We start from the raw sequence: 8,121 nt of genomic DNA on the forward strand, positions 1-8,121 counted from the left end.
TTGTGCAGGTACATCGCCGACCGCGGGAGGTGGCCTTTATCCTTTTCCTCTACACTTCGGCGGCTTCGCCGACTCCTCTGGCGTGGTCACCATCGGGCTAGCTGTGAACCACAACAAGAGGAAAGAGAGGGAGGGGGGTTAGCATTAGAACAGATAATCGCAATCGGCAAGCCCAATTGACTTCTATCTAAAAATTTAAAAAGAAGAAGAAGATGATGAAGGGAGGGGGAGGGGGAGGGGGGGTTAGCATTAGAACAAACGACGCAATCGTGATCTTCTGGCCCATGCCTTCGCTAATTGGATAAGACCACGATAACCACGGCATTGGAGGCCTAGGCGGAATGGCTGCCGGCTATTGGGGCTACTCCACACTGACGAATGGCCAGCCTTATCCCTTCGTTGAGGTGGGTTTATCTCTTCCAAAACCTTTTCTTTTAAATCCGCTTCACCCCCTCCGGATGATCTACCACTGAGCTCCGCTGGCCAAAACCCCATTCTTCCCTTGCAAAACCCCTCTTTCTTTGTTCCCATGTTTCGAGTTCCATTATCTTTCTTCTCGCTAGAATCTGCTGTCGTTGCCTAAGATTCGTCAGCCTCTGCCTACACCTCTGAGCTCCTTCCCTCACCCATTTCCATTCTTACTAAAGCTGAGCTGATTCTTCCGATTTTCAGCTGAGCCGATTGCCATATTCCGCCATTTCTTCTTCGTGTTCGACCCATTCCCACCGGCGAACACTATCGTCGCACGCCGCTGACCAGTCATAGAGCCACAACTGCCACGAAGTGGCCACCATGAACCCTCCCCCTCCCTCTCCTCTTCCCTCTCTTCTTCTTTCCCTCCGTTTTCATCATTATCTTCTAATTTCTTTTCTTTTCTTCCTATTTTTTCTTCATTTATTGTTTTCATAAATCCTCTTCTTCTCTCTCTTCCCTTTGATATTTTCTTTGACTGCAGACCAGTTACGAGCTTTCCCCGATTTTCTCTCTATTCTCTTTATTTAGTTTAATTTTCTTTTAATTGTAAAATTAGATCTAATCCAAGAATCTTAATATGATCATGTGGAAATCAGGATCCATGATTGAGACCAATTCCTTCACATTTAGGTAATCACGAACTTCATCTCATTGTGAAATACTTGTGTTAGTGTTAAGTTGTAATTCGTTGTTAGATCCAAGGGATGGTGGAGACCCCTAGATATTAGGCTAGATTTGGTGGTCTGAATATAGACTGAACTCTATTATAGGACATTTTCAGTTATATGGTGCCTTATGGAAGTCTAATAAGACACTTAAGTATTTTAGATTTTTTTATGACTTTTCTAATTGGTGAATTTCAAAAGATTTTAAACCAGAAACTATAAGTTATCTTTATCTCTAGTGTTTAATTATGTACATAATCTGATCTACATTATGTTATGTTAAATTATTTAACATATGATGTAAAATATGATGGCTGGACGTCGGCACATACTGATGGAAGCATTTTTTTTTTTCCGTATGATTGCAAAGCTGGTTATCTTCCGAGCCTCCAATGGGACAATCGCTAGTGCATGACTGATGGATGATATATTGTAGTCAGGATTTAGTCTCTTTCGAAGCTTGCCATAGACCAATCATGGCCATAGTCGTAAGACTAGGAGAGTGAGAGTGGATGGTTCATCCATGTTTATTTTGAAATTTTTTTTGGCTATATGCATTATATATCTCAAAATCTATGTTGATAAATATGATATGTTTCATGTATTCATTAGCATAGTTTTATTATGAAAAATCATGCAAACTGAAAATTTATTTTCTTATACAATATATTTGATCTAACTAGAGGTTTTGATAGCTTACTGGGCCATAAAGCTCATTATTTCTCTTCTTTTTTTTTCAGATCCAGAAGAATAAATCAAGATTTGGATTAAGTAGTAAGGAGCTTAAATTCTAGAAAACATCAGATTAACTTTCTTTAAATAAATTGTATTGGACATTTATATTATATTTATTTATTATTATTAGTGATTGTGGGCTATTTTTTTTTGAATAATAGCATTAGATTAATTGTTTTTACTACTACTCAAGTTGGGAATAATGTACATATATATATATATGAAAAAGACTAGCCTTTCTATTCTATGGGGTTAAACTCTATGGATGTGTGGACGTCTATCACATGCTCGGCTTGGGCTATCAAATTAGGGCGTGACAACGACTAGCATAATTTTCATAAAACAAAATTATAAAGATACAAGCATGCTAAAATGTGAAATGGAATAAAAAAGAGAAAATGAAGCAACGAACAATATGAAATAGTGCAACTAGAGGTGCTAAATGTTCTCAATATTATTAATTCCACCCATATTATTGGCTAGTTTTACGTACTCGGATAAAAATTAAACATTTGATGGATGCGGAAGTGGACACAAAATTAGCACCAACCCACTTTCAGTCTGCTATGGTGAAAATGAAAAGATAAAACATTTTGTATGAAATATCCCTTCCGAACAATCCTAACCAGCATTTATTTAGCTTTAAGAACAAGGGCTTAAGGTAATTTTGTTGAGAGAAAAGGGTTCAAGGTAATTTATGGATGATTATGTATCATATATCGCATGGTTTGTTGAATGCCTGAAGTTCATATCATTTGAAATATTAGCATAGTAAAACAATATATAAGCCTTCCCTACATATGTTAATATATGCATTTCTAGAATAGATGCATGTATATACAAGTGTATGCATGTGTGCGCTCCTGCAGTGTCAATACTCAAAAACAATTCAGGTATATTTATAATAAATCCCTTATTAAGTTCTTTTATACTTTTCTCCGTGAGACTTGCAGGGGTGCCTCAACTGATGCTAAGACCTTACAGAAACCATGCATGCTAAGTAACCACAGTTTGGCGGAAGTAGCATATATGATGGTTCTGTCATCAACCATTCAAGGACTCAAAATACACAGCTGTCGACAACCTCACAAATTGGTATCCACCAGTCCAAAATGGATGATTGCTTTCTAGCAGTAGATTACACTGATTAAAGAGTTGTCAGAGCTATCAAGCAATTTAATTTGAAAACAATTTCATTTTTCATCCTTCTTTGTCATACCTGTCGGTACCGTACCGAGCGTCCTATACCATACCAGTACTGAATCAGCATGTAGTCTTGTACTATACCAACATTCGATCCATCTTATTGTCTCGTATTGTGCCGCATACCGATATTGTAATAGGATGAGATCAGTACGAGATCTGATATCGAGACGGTGAACCTTATCAGAAACAATAACAAACTATATGAATGTAACACACCATGTCGGACTCCATGATAAGGCATTTCCTGTAGTTGGTCCCAATCTCATCTACACTGATCTCAATCCACAAGTCAGGTCTTCCCAACTCAGAAACAAAAGTGGCATACAAGAAGATACTTAATGTGACAAGAACATTCTCCATTTGGACCCATGGCATCTAGATGCCATTCTTGTCAATCTGGTTGTCTGCCAAGTTCGTAGGTCTGCATAACCCAAGGTTTTGGTGGGCACTAAATGAACAATGAATTTGTCTTGCCAAAGAAATACCACCATTGAGATGATGGAAAATTTTCCATTGGCTATGCTTCATGAGCATCTGACAAAAAAAAAGTTGCCATGAATCCCATGTGGCCTCATAAAGTCAGACCATGTGCAGTTGTTTATTGCATAACCACACCGCAGGAAAAAAAACCCTGTTTAACTATGGAAATGATAAATGTCAGTAAACTCCTGCACAAGGAGTGGTAAATTTCTTTTCCCTTTCTATAGAGCTAATCTGCAAAGCATTTCTGAGAAAAAAAATTGCATGCCTCTACTTCTCTCTTAATGTGATATATGAGTAGCAAGTATGAGACGTTGCTATTTGTAAGAAAATATAAAATATATAAATAAATCTATCTCGTTCTATCAGCTTAAGTTTTTGGGATAAGTAGTGATTTCAACATGGTATCAGAGTTGATCATAATGGAGCTTCGATACAGAGAAGTGCTAGTATTGGATAGGGCAAGATGAGTTGAATGTAACAATTAGAAAAAGCCGAATATGCATCGTATCCATGGGAACAAGTTTAAAAACATATGGACGCATATACACAAAAAGAAAGATAGTCAAAACCAAAAAGAACCCAAGTCAATGATAGAATACTGTATTTATCAAAATCCTTTTTACGAACCTGCCCAGAAATTTTAGCATGAGTATAACTGCTCTTGCGTTGTATTGGTTGATTAGAAATAATAAAAACTAGAAGGATTTTTAATAAGAGTTATGATGCCTGGGAGGCAGCCTGAAAAGGTATACTACCTTTTGGAGCTATTGGAAGAGAGAATGATCGATAGGGAAACTAGTCTAAAGGCATGCAAATTTTTCTGGTCTCGATGATAAGAAATGCAGTGGTGTGCATTTCATTCTTATCTGTCCTTTAGAGCAGTTTTATTTCTTCTTTGGTTTTGGTTCGACTCCATTTTGGTACCTTAGCTCTTCTCCAACCCTTTGAAAAGGGAATACTGTGCCTTCGTTCTGAGGTGGGACATCTATGTCCTCAAACTTTACTGCCTCCTTGATTCAGTGATTATCAGAATTATAGGTAGTGAGTACACGCTCTGACTGTAGATTATCAAAATTAAGGCGACAGAGTTCAATGCCAGCACACAAGTCTAAAGTAATACAAGAAGAACATATAGGAGGAAGATGACAGTTTAGAGAAAGAACATATGCAGAGTTGTATAGAGTTGCATGTTCATACAATGCTAGCGATTCTGTTCCTCTTCATTAAATGGATCGAATTTATAAGAAAGACTCCTTGTGTGCCCTCCAAATGCGGACATGGAAAAATTGGATGGAGCCTTCTTAATTTATGATAGTTGAATGAGGATAATGGGTACGGTTTAGGCAGACATAGCATAGCCTCACTTTTGGAAGTATTTTGTTTAGCAAATTCCCTATTTTAGTTTTGTTTGAGTTGGGTATATGGAGATAAAGAAGCTTTAATGTTGAGAGCAGATTTTCACAGAAAATTACTGATTTCCACTTTGCAACATCTAAGGTGAAACAAACTTGATGCCTCACTCTGGTGCATAATTAAAATTGTTCATCTATTGATTTTAAATGGCAGGCTGCAACTATTGGGCAGTTCGAATATATCCTAATTCTGTGCTACCCATTTGGATCGTTAGTCTTGAATTATTAGGAAAATGTGTAGTACAGACAAGACATGCAGATATATATACATGCACATGTGCATTACCACATGCATTTAGATATCAATTCATAAGCACAGATATGCATATGCAACCCTCAATAATCACCACATGTACACAAAGATACAAAATCGAACAATATCGGATTTTAAACTCAACTAAGCCTCAATCTCAAACTAGTTGGGGACAGATGCATGAATCCTTTTCCTCCATTCTGTTTTATTTAGGGCCACAAAGTCTAACAATACTGGATTTTATTAGCGTAAAACTGAAATGCATCTTACCAGCTTTTCAATGTAAAAAGATTATGCTCTTATTTAGAAATCTCCCTTTAAATTCTGATCTGATTTGGTTTGGTGTCAGCAAACATATTGAACAACTTATATCAAATCTATTATGCAGGAGACTGCACTGATATTCCATTCTAAGGCACATCAGAACACATTAAGGATGAAGGAGAGCTTGTTCTAACCTCTTAAGTCTCTAATTATCAGAATGTCAACATGCTATATAAATGTACAATCCACTATAGTCTACATACTGCTGCTTGTTTGAGGCCTGATATATAGCTCAGCCTGGCATCCATCTCAGTGCCCAGCCCACAGCACATGCTACAAGCTCAGTTTACACCAAAAAAAAGAGAAGAAAGCTATACAAACCAAGCGCAAGATAGAGAATTGTGTCACTCTAGGAGTTGTTCTCTTTGTATTTGGTGATGCAAATTTCAAGGGTCATACTTGGACGAAAAGGATTCCTCCTCATGTATTGGATGCTGGTAGCTTAACATATTAACCCTTGTGACAGGCTCTACATAGAAAATGAGATATATTGAAAGCCCTCTAATTGTAAGGGTTGGTCTCACCCTGCAATCCCTCCTAACTGCCAATCCTTCCTTTTCATTTGCTCCATGGATAGCAAGAACTGCACTCTGTTAAGGTCTTTGCCTTTGGTGTTCCCACGAGTATTGCTAAGCTTGACACTTCATTTAGCATAGGTCAGAAGAGCTTCATCCCAGCTATTGTTACTGGTAGACATTATTTATGAATCCCACTAGGGACTTTGCAGATAAGTGGACTCAGAGGACCCTTAAGAATGCAACTTTTCATCAGCTCCTTATTGTTAATATGCATAACAAATTGATTTTTGAGGTTCACAGATACAGAGTTAATTTCAAAGAGCCAGATTTGATCAGTGCAAGGACAGAAATGTATGTCAACCCTGGATAAAGTACGATTATCTCATGTGGAAATCTCCACTAATATGACAAATGAAGCCAGTTTGTGATGGTGGATTAGTTGTAACAGTAGTAGTGGATTCTGTAGGAGCCTGTTCAAAATTATCAGGGGTGGATACCATTAACAAAATGGATCTGACATTAAAGGTCTTTATGTTTGCCTATTTGAGTTCTGATATTCACAGAGGTTATTCAATAGGATTAGTTGTCAAGCTAATGGTACCAAGAGTCCTGAAAGCATCCTGATATTTTTTATTGAGGTTGAGCGCAAACTTCTAGTCATGATGTCTTTATGTGTCATGTTCTTCTTCGAACCAATGATCTCCGCCTAGCCAATAACATCGCTGTGAGAACCTTTATTTGTTAACATTGCCCTACCAAGACATCAAACCTATCTGACCATTGAACCAATTACAATATTTTACAAATGTAAAAGATTACAGCAAAGTAAATAGGACAACACATAAGTTTGATAAAATTTGTTTTCTTTTCTTTCTGTTTTTAAGCAAAAGACAGTTAACCCATCAAAATTCATTAAGAAAAAATTTCAAATTGAGGATGCAGAATAAAGAGAGCACCTGGGAGCAAAGACTGATTTGGGATAACATGTAAAGCATGCAAGAGATATAAGAAAGGAATGGCAACTTGCATAATTTCAAAGTTGTTCTGCAAAGTATCAGGAATGCACTATGACAAGTATGGATGTATTGCTGCAAAACAAACAGAATATATTAGACTTAATCAAGATGGTAAGACTTCTTTTTAACATAAGATTACTAACCTCAAGTGGATTCAATCTTTATAAGAATCATATAGCTCTTCTACGTCCATCTCAGAATCATCTGCAAGGGAAGAATCATCAATGGTACCATCGGTCTCATCATCCTCAATGTCGGTATTTTGATTAACATGGTCACCACGAAATAGATCATCCTCAATGTCAGGGAACTCATTAAAACTCCGAAAACCTAAAGTTTTTTTTTTTTAAAAAAAAAGGAACAAAATGGTAAGCATGCATGATAGCACTATTATTGATTATTGAGAGCTGATGGGCTGTTATGAGTAAGCAATATTTATAAATGTTTATTGCTTGATATATGCGCATTAATGTTTAATTTCTTTATTGCATTTAAATTATTATTTTTTTTAAATGCTTGAAATTATCTATGGGCCTCTATTTTTTCTTTGGTCATCAAGAACCTCGTAGCATGTTCGGCTGCTTTCCTTGAATGCTTTTTCATTAGCCCAGCCTCTTCTTCCACAAGGTCCTCGGCTTCCTTCATTAGCCCACACAATATCACTCCCTTCTTGGCCCTGTACAGCTCAAACAGCTTTCGAGACTAGCAGATAAAGTCTGCGACCTTATGTGGCTTGCTCGGATTAATCTGCCTGCAGATATCACTTGTTCAGGTTCTTTCTTCAATATCTCCATTGCAACTAACGCTTTAGAAGTAACCTTCCACCACTCGGTGGCTATCTGGACATCATGCACCCTCTTCTTCTTGCTATGGTCTTGCACCCTTCTACTCTTCATTATTGAGCACTTTTGTGAGGCCAAGAAGAACCAATCAGAAGACCGATGCTTTCTCTCATCATGTTACGAGCAGGAATCAGAAACCCTGTATTGATTTTGTTAGATAACTCTAGTAAACCAAAATCCTGAGTACCTGTCA

General features: G+C 37.3%; 1 long non-coding RNA gene across 2 annotated transcripts; it reads left to right on the forward strand.

Annotated features, from left to right (window-relative positions):
• Nucleotides 1-218: 218 nt before the first annotated feature.
• LOC113463231 (uncharacterized) lies at nt 219-3,077 on the forward strand. 2 transcript variants are annotated; one of them, XR_016398520.1, is made up of 2 exons: nt 219-404; nt 1,510-3,077. It is a non-coding gene; the product is annotated as an uncharacterized LOC113463231 (long non-coding RNA). The 2 variants fall into 2 exon arrangements; XR_016398521.1 differs by lacking the exon at nt 219-404 and adding an exon at nt 411-1,104.
• The last annotated feature ends 5,044 nt before the right edge of the window (nt 3,078-8,121 follow it).

Source organism: Phoenix dactylifera, chromosome 15, assembly GCF_051530095.1.
Source record: "Phoenix dactylifera cultivar Ajwa chromosome 15, Ajwa_hap1_PhDact_Kaust_v1.1, whole genome shotgun sequence".
Lineage (NCBI taxonomy): Eukaryota > Viridiplantae > Streptophyta > Magnoliopsida > Arecales > Arecaceae > Phoenix > Phoenix dactylifera.